This window comes from Leucopleurus acutus, assembly GCF_964270905.1.
Source record: "Leucopleurus acutus genome assembly, chromosome: 1".
Classification (NCBI taxonomy): Eukaryota; Metazoa; Chordata; class Mammalia; order Artiodactyla; family Delphinidae; genus Leucopleurus; species Leucopleurus acutus.
Window position 1 is genome coordinate 203541309 of NC_139142.1, and position 13483 is coordinate 203554791.

Sequence of the window (13483 nt, forward strand, 5' to 3'; positions counted from 1 at the left end):
GGCCTTCCCAACGGCCCGAGAAACAGCAGACACGGTCGCCACCATCCTTCTCCAACGTATCATCCCCCGATTTGGCCTGCCGATCTCCATCCAGTCGGACAACGGACCCGCCTTCGTTTCTCAGGTGGTTCAACAGGTTCCTCCGCAGTCGCATACAAGAAGTCTCTCGGGTGGCGGTGAATCAGATGCTCCTCCACCCACATGCCTTACTACCCACAGAACCCCCCGCTGCCGCCCTCCCCTAACCTCCGGACCGCTGGCCGCCCGACTCCCTTCCGGCGCCCCTGTACAGCAGGAAATAGCCAGAGACCAAATGTCGCCCCATTACACCAAAGAAGTCGGGATGTAAGGCCAGCAGGTCCGGGGAAGGGCCCAGGGAGCCAGACGGAACCCCCGCCAAGGAGGCTGATGCAACCGACACCTGACATTGCCACAACACCCGAAAGATCACCCAAAAAGGGGGCTGCTTCACACAGCAAGCGCCTCCCCTGCGTCCACCCCGATAAATTTGGTTCGCGCCCGCAGCCGGGCGCGACTTCTCTGGCCCCTTTCTCTCGGGCCAGTGAACCTCGCCTGGGAGCGCTCCCCAATGAAGCTTGTTTAAGCTCTCCTCCGTTTTTGGTGCCGTTCCTTACAACTGGTAAGAGAATGAATGAAAAGATGGACTGTAGAATCTAAACTGGTTATGGAGGAAGTGAAGGCAGGAGGCGCTTTAAGGAAAAGTCCACAGGCCAGTGGACTAGGAGGCGCTTTAAGGAAAAGTCCACAGGCCAGTGGACTAGAGGCGCTTTAAGGACAAGTCCACAGGCCAGTGGACTAGGAGGCGCTTTAAGGAAAAGTCCACAGGCCAGTGGACTAGAGGCGCTTTAAGGACAAGTCCACAGGCCAGTGGACTAGGAGGCGCTTTAAGGAAAAGTCCACAGGCCAGTGGACTAGGAGGCGCTTTAAGGAAAAGTCCACAGGCCAGTGGACTAGGAGGCGCTTTAAGAAAAAGTCCACAGGCCAGTGGACTAGAGGCCGCGAGGAGAACAAACAAGTAAGCTCAGCGGCCAGATCAGAGGAGCAGTGATTGTTATCAGAGAGTCTGGGGGTTGGACTGTCGGGAGGGGTGAAAAATAAGAACCAGGGTGTGACCCTGGAAGTAGGGGCTAACGTGTGGCGAAAATCATTGACATGAGGAGGCCAAGAAACGGGGAGGCCAGACACCCTTCAGCACCCCAGGGTGATCAAGGTCTCTTCTTGTACAACTCCTAAACGTTTCACGTTTTGCTTCCTTATTTAAGTCATCAGTCTGCCTGGGAGGGGTGTTTATGTATGAGATTACCATTTTCATTTTCTTCTCTTTGGATAACCAGCTGTCCTTGGGCCATCTGTTGAATAGTTTAGTCCCTAAATATGCCTTGAACTCATTCCTTCCATGCTGTTCCCGGTTCTGCTTTACTCAGTTCTTATCACCTCTGGCCTGATGTGTTGCAGTTCCCACCAGTCCCCTCTCTCCACAGTCCTTATTCTATTAAGTTGCCATAAAATTTATCTTTCTAAAATACAAATATGACCATGTCACTCTCCTGATTAAAGTGCTTCAACAACTTCCTTTTCTTACCTGCAGAATAAAAGCCAGACTCCTAAGCCTGCCATATTTAAGATGTTTCACAATATTTTTGTTTACAATATTTCTTTCCTTATCAAGACATCCTCATCCTATGACATTATCCACATTTGTACTCAAAGGCTACTGTATGAAAAATGTTCAATTCAAATTACATTTTAAATCTTTCATCAGAACTGTTAGAATTATAATGGATAGATTTAAAAAGTTCTAATTTATTTGATATTTATTTGGCATCTACCATGTATCAGGCACTGTATGATTTTATAAGATTCTTCCAGAGTTTACAATCTAAAGTAGGACAAAAAGCATTAATACAAGTCTGTGAAAAAGGGAAGAATACAAGTATAGCAACAGACATTTGAGTAAACAACCAGGAGAGTTCTGATGAGGGAGAAATGGCGTTTTGTGTGACAGAAATCAGTGGAGGCTTTGCAGAAAAGTTAGCTGGGTCATGAAAGGTGGATAACAGAGTCAGAGAAGGAGATGGGAGGGCATTTTAGGTAGAGTAATGGCACCAAACAAGGCAAAAGAAGTGGGGAAGCGTGACCTTGGACTACAGGATGGAACAGGAGAAAGATGAATGGCTAGAAAGGTAAACTGAGGCCAGAGCACAGAGATCCTTCAAGGACAGGTTAAGAGACTGGGCTCGAGTTAGCTGGCATTGGGAGTCAATGAACGTCTCTACTGAGGGACTGATACAATGAGGCTGTGACACGATGGGGTAGCCTGGAACGCAGAGATTAAGCCTCGAGGATGCACGACAAGCTAGGCATGACACGCTGCTGGCCTGTCTCCGGGGGTGGAAGAGCCACAAAGGATGCAGGAGGAATTTCAAAGCAGACATTTCGAGCAGTGAGATGACCAAAGCAGGGAAGGAGAAACAGGTCTAGCTCAGCCCCATTGAATAAAAAGGCAGAATTCCACGAGAAATTCCTGCATCTGATTAAGTACCATTTATATTTGCATTTGCCACAGTGGAATTTCTCGGCCCTTTTTTTTTGGTGACTTAAAAAGCATTTCGTATTTAACATCATTCTCATAGTCTAACTTTACCTGTTTAGATTAACGGTTTTATTCTTATTTCCCTCCTCCCCCTGCTCCCCCGTGTGTGCAGCTTCTACTGCGTATGGTGGGGTCACCTGACCAGGAGCTCCAGGAAGCCGCAGCTGGCTGTATATCCAACATTCGCAGGTTGGCTCTTGCTACAGAAAAGGCGAGATACCATTGAACGGACATTATAGCTACCAAATGTTACACGACACAGGCCATGTCACTCCCAGGGCCGGGAGGCCTCAACTGGGAAACATTTCATAGCAAATCCTTTACAAACAAATGTCTGAAAACACAGGAATTTAGAAATGCAAAGGATGCTGTTCATCCAAAAATTGTATGGGTGTTTTTGTTCTATTTTAGGGATACACCGTGTAATGACATGTAAAAGCCAATATATCTGTGATAATTTTCCAGGAATTTGAGAATATATGTATACAGCGTGTGTGTGTGTGTGTGTGTGTGTGTGTATCTATATCTATATATAGATATATCGGCGATACTTTTGTGTTTGTGGTGATTTTAATAAAGATGTGACCTTCCCGTTGTGCATTTTTTAGAGTCATTCATGAATGTCTTTAGAATTCCCTTTCTGTTAAACCAATCTAACTGTCTTGACACTATGGTTTTGTTTGTTTGATCGCCTGCAACCCACGGGAGAGCTCTGAGGAGATGTGCTGATTTCACAAACTGTTATGGAATAGAATTCAGAGTTAAGCAGCTGGGCTGAGAGAGAGAGCATCCCGAGGTCATTCCAAGTTTCTCCGAAAACTATCGAACATCTGAGAAGACAACGTATAACTGGCACTGTACCAGATAATGCAAATCACAAAAACAAGCAATGAGTGAGGTTTTCACTTTTGGATTTCCAAAGTATAAACAATTAGATGTTTTATTTCCCTCACAGGATTCACCAACACTTTTACTGAAAGAATTAGTTTATGCTGATTTAAGGATAATATTACTTCACAGAAAATTGCTTTGAATTTCTGAACTTGTTTTCAGCACAAACAATACTTTTTAAAAAGTGGCTAGAAAGGATTAATGGCACTTTATCAGGTTATAGAAACATTAGAAGCCACTTAAAAGCATCACATATGTAACCTTGGTGTGCTGCAATGTTTGGGAACTAACCGTCCCCAGCGTCTAAAACTAACTAGGAAAACAGCTTTGTATGTGTCCACTCAGGAGACCGACCATCTCACTTAATGCTTTAGAGAGCAGGCAAGGTTTTATTGAAAAACATTAAGTACTGGGTACGTTCTTCATAATTTGGAGAAGATCATAAACTTAATTGAATTAAGTGTAAATAATTTGTATGAAATGAAAAGGCTGTACAGGATGAAAGTTATACCAGTGATAGATTCTCCAATAAAAAGGTGAGGCATTTCTGAGAACTTTAGGGTTCTGTAAAACACCAATTCATCTTCACTGCTTTTCAAAGGAGGTTACAAAAGAGGATAATAGAAACAAGGAAATAGTATCAATGCTAACAAAGAATAGAATTTAAATAATAGTGTAAATCCTTTAGCTTTCAACAGTAGTTATTTCTCATGTTAAAGTCACTGGTTGGCTGTGTTCTACTAACATTAAAAACACATCTAGAAATCATGGATTATGACAGCTATAGAAAATTAATAAGTATATTATTGTTACACTATTATTAAAAGAAGCTTTCACCGTCATTTTAAGATTTTTAAATATTCTTGGAATTAGTGGGTCCCGAGAGTGGAGGGAAGCAGCAGCACAAAGAACCAGAGGAACGGTTGAGAAGGATGTTCCTTTACCATATGCGAGCTTGGGGCTCTTGTTTGCATGATCACTAAATGCATAAAATAAGAGCAAAGTACCATTCTAAAGGAAACTAAGCTTGTGGAAACAGATACAGTAAGCTAACATGAAAATCATCTTGTGTATTTCTAAGAATTCTTTCTTTTAATTCTTGAGTACCAGGAATGCAGTAGCTTTAAAGTAAACAAAAGAGAACCTGAATTTCAAGGTCAATTTTTGGCTCTGTGTGTGTGTGTGCGTGTGTGTGTGTGTGTGTGTGTGTGTGTGTGTGTGTGTGAAATGTCATAACAGAAAATTCTGACCTTACTAGAAACATGTCAAAGGCAGTGAGTGAAAGCACCCAGAGATGTCAGAGAGCAAACAGGCCGAGGATCACACCATTTCTTTGCTACTCCATGCAAAGAGACCGACTTTTCTCTCTCCATGGGACAGCACTTACTTTTTTTTTTTTGCCTTAGTTTTTGTATAAGATGTTTTGTTTTATAGTTGTTTTCTGCTTTAAAGCTGACAACATTAATTCTAAGTTTTCAGCGACAAAGTTCTTTTTTAGGTTTTATTCTTCCCCAGGACATCCTGGGAATCCAATATGTTCCTCATGATAGCTGGCTATTTCAGTCTGAAAGGAGTTTAATTAAGGTGGAAGGAATTTTAAACAGATAGATACTCTTTGATCTTCTACTGTCTTTAGCTTGGAAAGTTTCCTTTTAGAAATCCTGGTCACCATCATTCTGCTGTTTGTACTCACTATCATTTTGCCTCTCAGGATGACTTGCGTGTAAATAGTTTCTTTTTAAAACTTCTCTAGGTTCTGAAAGTGAGTGGAAGGTTAGATGTCTTAGGGAATGACATTGCAAATCCTATTATTTTGATAGATTTTGGAATTACCACTATGTATCTCTAAGGCATTTGCATGGACTTGAAAGTCAATGATTCAAACTATTTGGAAAATTTATTTCCACTTAGGAAAATGAGAAATTCAGTTGCTGATAAACAGACAGCCATCTAACAAGATTAGGTTAAAAATAATAAAGAAAAGTTCACAGTCCAAATAATTGAAGGTGTGTAATCACATTCCATAAAAGACAAGAATGGAATAGGCTATGTCCATTCTTATAATTCAGTGAAAACAGTAAGGACACCCACTTATTTCAGAACCTCACTGCCTCAAATGCATTAAGTGCCCAAAAAACACCTATGTTCCTCCTGTACTTAGTGTAAAAAGTGGGATTCTCTTCCTCAGTGAGAAAGGAGTAGAAAGAGAACAACATGTTACGTGACGCTACCTAATGCTGTCACTGTATTAGGTACTTCCTACTTGTGATCTCATTTAAAATACAGGAGAATTGGTAAAACCAGCTAATCTCATATCATACTAGGGTCTATCTAAGTGGGCACGGTTATTCTGCAAGGACAATTTGGCAACGCACACCAGAAGCTTTTTAATTTTTTGTGCCCTTTGGATTATGCCCAAGGGTTTATGTACAAGGGTGTTCACCACATCATTATTTATAATGGTAAAAATGTTAGGGAAAAATTGGTTAATTTAATTACGGTGCCACCTCACCATGAAAACATGTTGTAGAATAATAGTTAATGACATAGAAAGCTTTTTGCAAGACATTGTTAAATTGGAAAGCAGGCTCTGAAACAATGTATACAGTGTGATCACATTTTAAAAATTATATACATGTAGCTAGTCACAATGAAAGAAGATGGGACTTATACACACCACGCTGTGATTAGTCAAAGAAGTGATTATTTCTGAATGGTGGAGTAAGAATGATTTTTGTTGTCTCTTTTGCTCATCTGTGTTTTCTAAACTATTTTACAATAAACATGAATTACCTTTTTTTTAATAAAAACACTCCCAGTGAATTTTACTTTTTTATTCTTTGGAAACTTCTAAGGCAGACATTCTTCCTCATACTAACTTTAAAAGAGAGATCCTCAGTTTACAAGTGGGAGACACGACCCATACATAAATTTTTTTTTTTGACAAAAGAATGGTCGCTTCAACATCTAAAACACTATAATGTACTTTAACCTACAAAATGCACATCTGTAATACCTTTCAACTACAACTAATAGTAGTACAGTGTACTTGAAGCATGCTGAAATGGCCCGTAAGTAAATTCTGAAAATTTTCTTTTTGTCTAAGCAGCTGAATTCTATTCCAAGAGCACCAAAAGCAGACAAATGAAATAACTCAAAAAGTCATTGACAGATTGCTTTTTACACACTGTTGTTTTGAAAAGAATGATTTTGATCCATTCATTTGTTTATTGTTGTAGATGCCTAAGACAACCAATATAGGGATTTACTGCTCCTTTATACATTTTGCCTGAATTCGTCTAATAGAAATACACTTCCAACCAATAAATAAATATAGTACAGTTTCATAGACTTCTGTTCTCCTTTAAAGCATCGTGGTTTTCTCCTTTGTGCTCTTTATTTTTCTGCTCCATTAATTTCCCCTCATTCCAGCAATTGTTTTCCTTCTTTTTTTCCTCCATTTTACTTTCCGTGTCTCCAGCTTCTGCTCCCATTTTCTCTGATAAATGGTTGTTACATTTTCTGGCTCTTAAAATGCCTTATGCTTTCATTTCCGTAAATGCAAGATCTAAAGTTAATATTTCAATGTTTCTGATGCACAGCTCTCATGGCTGACTTGAAATCATGTAACAGATGGAATCCTTATACTCCCAATCCATTTTTTTCAAAATTTCAAGTAAAAGTAATTATTCTTTATTTGCATCTATCAAGACAAACGGGAGCTTTTCTTTTGCCAGTTCATGCCACCCTGATTCATTAGTTGACAAAAGACATCCTTTGCAGAGTACATAATTGGCCCATGATGTTCGGAGTTAAGACTTGTCATTTCAGTTTAGATTTATGTCCTAATTTATTTTCATGATTGAAAGGTATATTAGTGTATACCAGCATGGTTCATACATATTCAGAATCTACAGCTGGTTAGCTTGCTCATAAAGAAAGACTATATATCAAAAGCGAGTTCAGACAAGATAGTGTGGATAGTTAAATGCAAATCCTGTTTCATTATTGGAAGAAAACTGACCTTTGTCAATAGATTAGTTACATTATCAGTTACAAACCTAAATCCACAATGGTAAGGCAAGTAATGTAAATGAGTGAAAAGAGCTGGATTAAAAATAATACTGAGACAATTGCCAATTGACCTTTATCCTCCATGTCTGGGAGACAGAAGGGAGTGGTGGAGACTGTGGAGAAGTGGAGAGTGCAGACAAATTACTACTCATCTCTAGCTAACTGTAGCCAGATCTTATCATTTTTCAAGAGAAATTCAGATTTTTATAGGCAATCACCCAAATTTAAGTATTGGCAATTTCATTGCCATAGCAGAATACAACAGACTGGGTGGCTTAAACAACACACCGTGCTAGAGGCTGGAAGTCTAAGACCAAGGGCCTGACAGGTTGGTTTATGATGAGACCTCTTTCCTGGCTTGCAGACAGACACCTTCTTGCCGTGTGCTCACAAAGACATTTATCTCTGGTGTCTTTTCCTCCTACAAGGACACTAGTCCTATGGAATCAGTGCCCCACCCTTATACGTCATTTAATTTTACTTATCTCTTTCATAGGCCTATCTATCTCCAAATATTGTCACATTGAGGGTTAGGGCTTCAACATATGAATTTGAGGGTGGGGGATGCAGTCCATAACGGCAACCATGCAGAAAAATCAAAAAGACCCTGTGAGCCAGATATGGCCTTCAGCTCATCAGTCTGCAATGTCATCACCTTCATCTATTAGAATGAGAGTTTAAGTCCTGACACTAACATCCCTAAAGATGCCTGGAGCTAATCAATAGAAAAGCAAGGGAAATAATTTATGAAAAAGAGCACATGTCAAAACCATCTTGGTTCATGTAGATTCATATTATGATGTCAGCACTACAAAATGCAGCATTGGACAGGTTGACTTCCTCAAACTGACTGAAGCTTGGAAAAATTACTCTGAGGATGTAGATAATCATAATTAGGTTTAGGGTCAAAGAACAGCAGAGCTGGAAACACCTTTAGGTCCAACTCCCTGCCCTCTATCAGGCAAGTATCAAAGCTGCTCAGGACAGAGGCCTATTCTCTTCCAAAGGTTCTCCAGGTATTTGCTTCCCATTCCCCCTCAGACAGATTGGACTAACCAGCTTATGAAGATAAAAAGAGCCTTGATATGGAGGTTCGTTAAAAAACTACAAATAGAACTACCATATGACCCAGCAATCCCACTACTGGGTATATATATATCCTGAGAAAACCATAATTCAAAAAGAGTCATGTACCAAAATGTTCATTGCAGCACTATTTACAATAGCCCGGAGATGGAAACAACCTAAGTGTCCATCATCGGATGAATGGATAAAGAAGATGTGGCACATATATACAATGGAATATTACTCAGCCATAAAAAGAAACGAAATTGAGCTATTTGTAATGAGGTGGATAGACCTAGAGTCTGTCATACAGAGTGAAGTAAGTCAGAAAGAGAAAGACAAATACCGTATGCTAACACATATATATGGAATTTAAGAAAAAAAAAAAGTCATGAAGTACCTAGGGGTAAGACAGAAATAAAGACACAGACCTACTAGAGAATGGACTTGAGGATACGGGGAGGGGGAAGGGTAAGCTGTGACAAAGCGAGAGAGTGGCATGGACATATATACACTACCAAACGTAAGGTAGAGAGCTAGTGGGAAGCAGCCGCATAGCACAGGGAGATCAGCTCGGTGCTTTGTGACCGCCTGGAGGGGTGGGATGGGGGGGTGGGAGGGAGGGAAATGCAAGAGGGAGGAGATGTGGGAACATATGTATATGTATGGCTGATTCACTTTGTTATAAAGCAGAAACTAACACACCATTGTAAAGCAATTATACTCCAATAAAAAAAAAAAAAAAAAAAAGAGCCTTGAGGGCTTCCCTGGTGGCGCAGTGGTTGAGAGCCCGCCTGCTGATACAGAGAATGCGGGTTTGTGCCCCTGTCCGGGAAGATCCCACATGCCGCAGAGCGGCTGGGCCCGTGAGCCATGGCTGCTGAGCCTGCACGTCTGGAGCCTGTGCTCCGCAACAGGAGAGGCCACAACAGTGAGAGGCCCGCGTACCGCAAACAAAAAAAAAAAAAAAAAAAAGAGCCTTGAGAAATACTTTGAGGAATCAGCTTAATCCCACAGGCCAGTGTTCCCCAGGCCTCCCGCATGATGCTAGTCTGGGGTAGCCGTTGAAATACAAAGTCTCGGTCCTGCCTCCATCCTACTGATTCAGAATCTCTGGGAAACCCGGAATCTGCAGACTTCCCAGATGTAGTTACTGGATTTGGGGCATGGCAAAAAAATGTATACAAGGGTTTTCTAAAAGTTAATCTGGTAGGGGTACAATGAATAGAATACAGAGAGGAAATGAGAACATTGAACAGTTTGTTGCACTGGGCCTGCTATAAAGTAGACGGCTAAGACTAGGGAATAGGAATAGAAAGGTATCAGAACTGACAAAGTCTTAAAAGTTGGTCTCTTATACCTTAGAGAAGGAGCCCACAGTCATGAAACGAACTCTACCTCTATGCTGTTATACCGTGAACCATACCACATACCTCTAGAGCAGAAATATAGGACGAGCCACTGTGTAATTTAAAATTTTCTGCTCGACATCACTAACCATCAGGGAAGCGCAAATCAAAACCACAATGAGATTATCATCTCAGAGCCATCAGAATAGCTATCAACAAAAAGACAAGAAATAACAAGTGTTGGCAAGGATATAGAGAAAAGGGAACCCTCTTGCACTGTTGGTGGGAATGTAAATTGGGGCAGCCGCCATGGAAAACAGTATGGAGGTTCCTCAAAAAATTAAAAATAGAACTGCCACATGATCCAGCAATTCCACTTCTGGCTGTTTATCTGAAGAAAATTAAAATGCTAATTTTGCAAAGATATATGCATCCCGTTGTTCACTGCAGCATTATTTACAATAGCCAAGATATGTAAACAACCCCAGTGTCCATCAATTGATGGATGGGTAAAGAAAATGTGCCGTCTGCCAAACGTAAGGTAGATAGCTGGTGGGAGGCGGCCGCATAGCACAGGGAGATCAGCTTGGTGCTTTGTGACCACCTGGAGGGGTGGGATAGGGAGGGTGGGAGGGAGGGAGACGCAAGAGGGAAGAGATATGGGAACATATGTATATGTATAACTGATTCACTTTGTTGTGAAGCAGAAACTAACACACCATTGTAAAGCAATTATACCCCAATAAAGATGTTAAAAAGAAAAGAATCTGAAAAAGAATATAAATATATCTATAACTGAATCACTTTGCTGTACACTTGAAACTAACACAACATTGTAAATTAACTATACTTCAATAAAAAATAAAGAAAAAGAAAAAAAAGAAAATGTGCCGTAAATACATACAATGGAATGTTATTCAGCCATACTAAAGAATGAAGTATTGCCACTTGTTACAATATGGATGGGCCTTGAGAGCATTACACTAAGTGTAATCAGACAGAAAGACAAATACGTGATCCATATATGTAGAATCTAAAAAAAACCCCAAAACCCAAAACCCCCACAAAACTGAACTTACAGATACAGAGGACAGTTCAGTGGTTGCCAGAGGCGGGGCTGTGGGGTGTTGTTATAAAATAAATAAGTCATCGGGATGTAGTGTACAGCAAGGTGACTATAGTTCATCACACTGTACTGCATATTTGAAAGGTACTAAGAGAGGAGATCTTAAAAGTTCTCATCACAAGAAAAAAAATTTTTGTAACTATGTGTGGTGACAGATGTTAAGTAGACTTGCTGTGGTGATCATTTCACAATATTTACAAATATCGAATCATTATGTTGTATACCTGAAACTAATATAAGGTTATATGTCAACTGTACCTCAATAAAGTACATGCATTGCATACACATATAAAATAAAATTTTCTAGTAGCTGTAGTAAAAAAAAAAAAGTAAAAATAAAACAGGTGAAATTAATTTTAATATGCTTAATTTAACCAAATGTATCCCAAATATTATCATTTAAACATTTAATGAATAAAAATTACTAATGAAATATATTACGTTGTTTCTCACTAAATCTTTGAGGTTGGTGTGTATTTTACAGTTACAGCACAGTTCAATTCAGGCGAGCCACATTTATGTGGCCACTGGGTACCATGTTGGTATGTCTTAGGCTTATACACTTGGTTAGGTTAAGGGGTTTCTTTTACCAATACTGTTTCAATTTATGTGACTTTTCACTATTTCTTTGGGTTATGCCAGATCATCAGGCATCGTGTCTCAGTGCTTTTTCTCCTTCTGACAGTCCTCTCAGAGTCATGCTATTTCTGTTGGCGTGATGCCTTTTTAAATTCAAATTGATACGAATTTCAAAGGCAATTCATCTAGAAGACCATAGTCAACGTATTTTGTGGACAGTTATTTTTAGTTATTTTTATTGTGGTAAAATATACACAACATAAAATTTACCATTTCAGCTGTTTTTTAAACTGTACAGTGCAACAGCATTAAGTGCATTCACACTGCTGTGTAACCATCACCACCATCCATCTCCAGAATGCTTTCATCTTCCCAAACTGAAGCTTTGCACCCTTTAAACACCAGCTCCTAACCTCCCCTCCTCCAGCCCCTGGAAACCACTGTCTGTCTCTATAAATCTGACCTCCCTAGCTACCTCATGTAAGTGGACTCATACAGTATTTGTCTTTTTGTGTCTGGTTTATTTCATTCAGCACATTGTCTTCAAGGTTTATCCATGCTGTTGTGTATGTCAGAATTTCCTTCCATTTTACAGGGCAATAATATTTCATTCTGTGCACATACAACATTTTGTTTATCCATCCATCCACTGGTGGTCGCTTGGGTTGTTTCCATCACTTGGCTATTGTGAATAATGCTGACATAAGCATGAGTGCACAAACATCTGTTCAAGTCCTTGCTTTCAATTCTCTTGGGTATACACCCAGGAGTGGAATAGCTGGATTGGATAAAATTATTTTTAAAGCCTAACTAGTCAAACCTGTAATAAGAAAAGGTGGTTCGGGGCATCCTTACCAGCAGAGTCAGTGGACTTGAGAGACACTCCACAGCGTCTCTAGCAGGGACTCTATTTTGTAAGCATCCCAACAGTTTCACAGTCACTGACTCATGGACAAAGAATCCTCTCAAGTTACCTCAGTCAGTTCAGTATATTTTTAATTCTGAATGAGCCAAGTTCTCCCAGTGTGTGATTCAGTGGGTGCAAATTAGGCATTTAAGAAGATATAGTCATACTTTTGGAAAAACAGTAAGGTCTCCTAACGGTGCCACTAAATCTACCAAAATGGCCTAAAAAATGAACCCAACTCTCAAAAGTTCCACTGTGCGGTGGTTACGTTGTGCTAAAAGGCAAATGTGAGTTTTCTGCAACTCCCATGTACAATTTAGCACTTTTAGAGAGAAAAAGAGGCTGAAGGGCTCTGAAAAGTTTGTGCTGGGGCTGTGAGAAATATTTCTAGGCTGGGAGCTGCCCTGACAATCTGCTCAGTTTGCACTGCGGATGTGGTCCAGGTACGTAAAGATGGCGAGCGTGGTCCCTGACAGCTTGCAAATGCGTCCCCTCCGCTGCAGAAAAACGCTGGCCCCAACCAACCCGCGTCCTGCTTGAACCTTGAGGACACATGGGGACGATGTCACGGTTGGCCCCCGGTTTTGCTTTGAAGGGAATGTGTTGCTTTTTTCAGCTCTGATGGGCCTTCCTAATCTGCACTCGCAAGGTGTAAAACATTAAGGGAGCACCTTAATTATTTTGTCCTGTTTGAAGCAATAGACAGCTGCTGACGCTGATTTAAAACAGAAGACAAGCGACCCCACTGTAATCTCCGAGGTCAGTTTATTTGGATTATTCTCTGAAACTGAACTGACCATGAGCTCCGACAACAGAGGTGAAGGCGTGGAGGGAAGGCGGGTCTTCCTTCCCGCCTGGAGCGTCGTGACTCTGGGGAC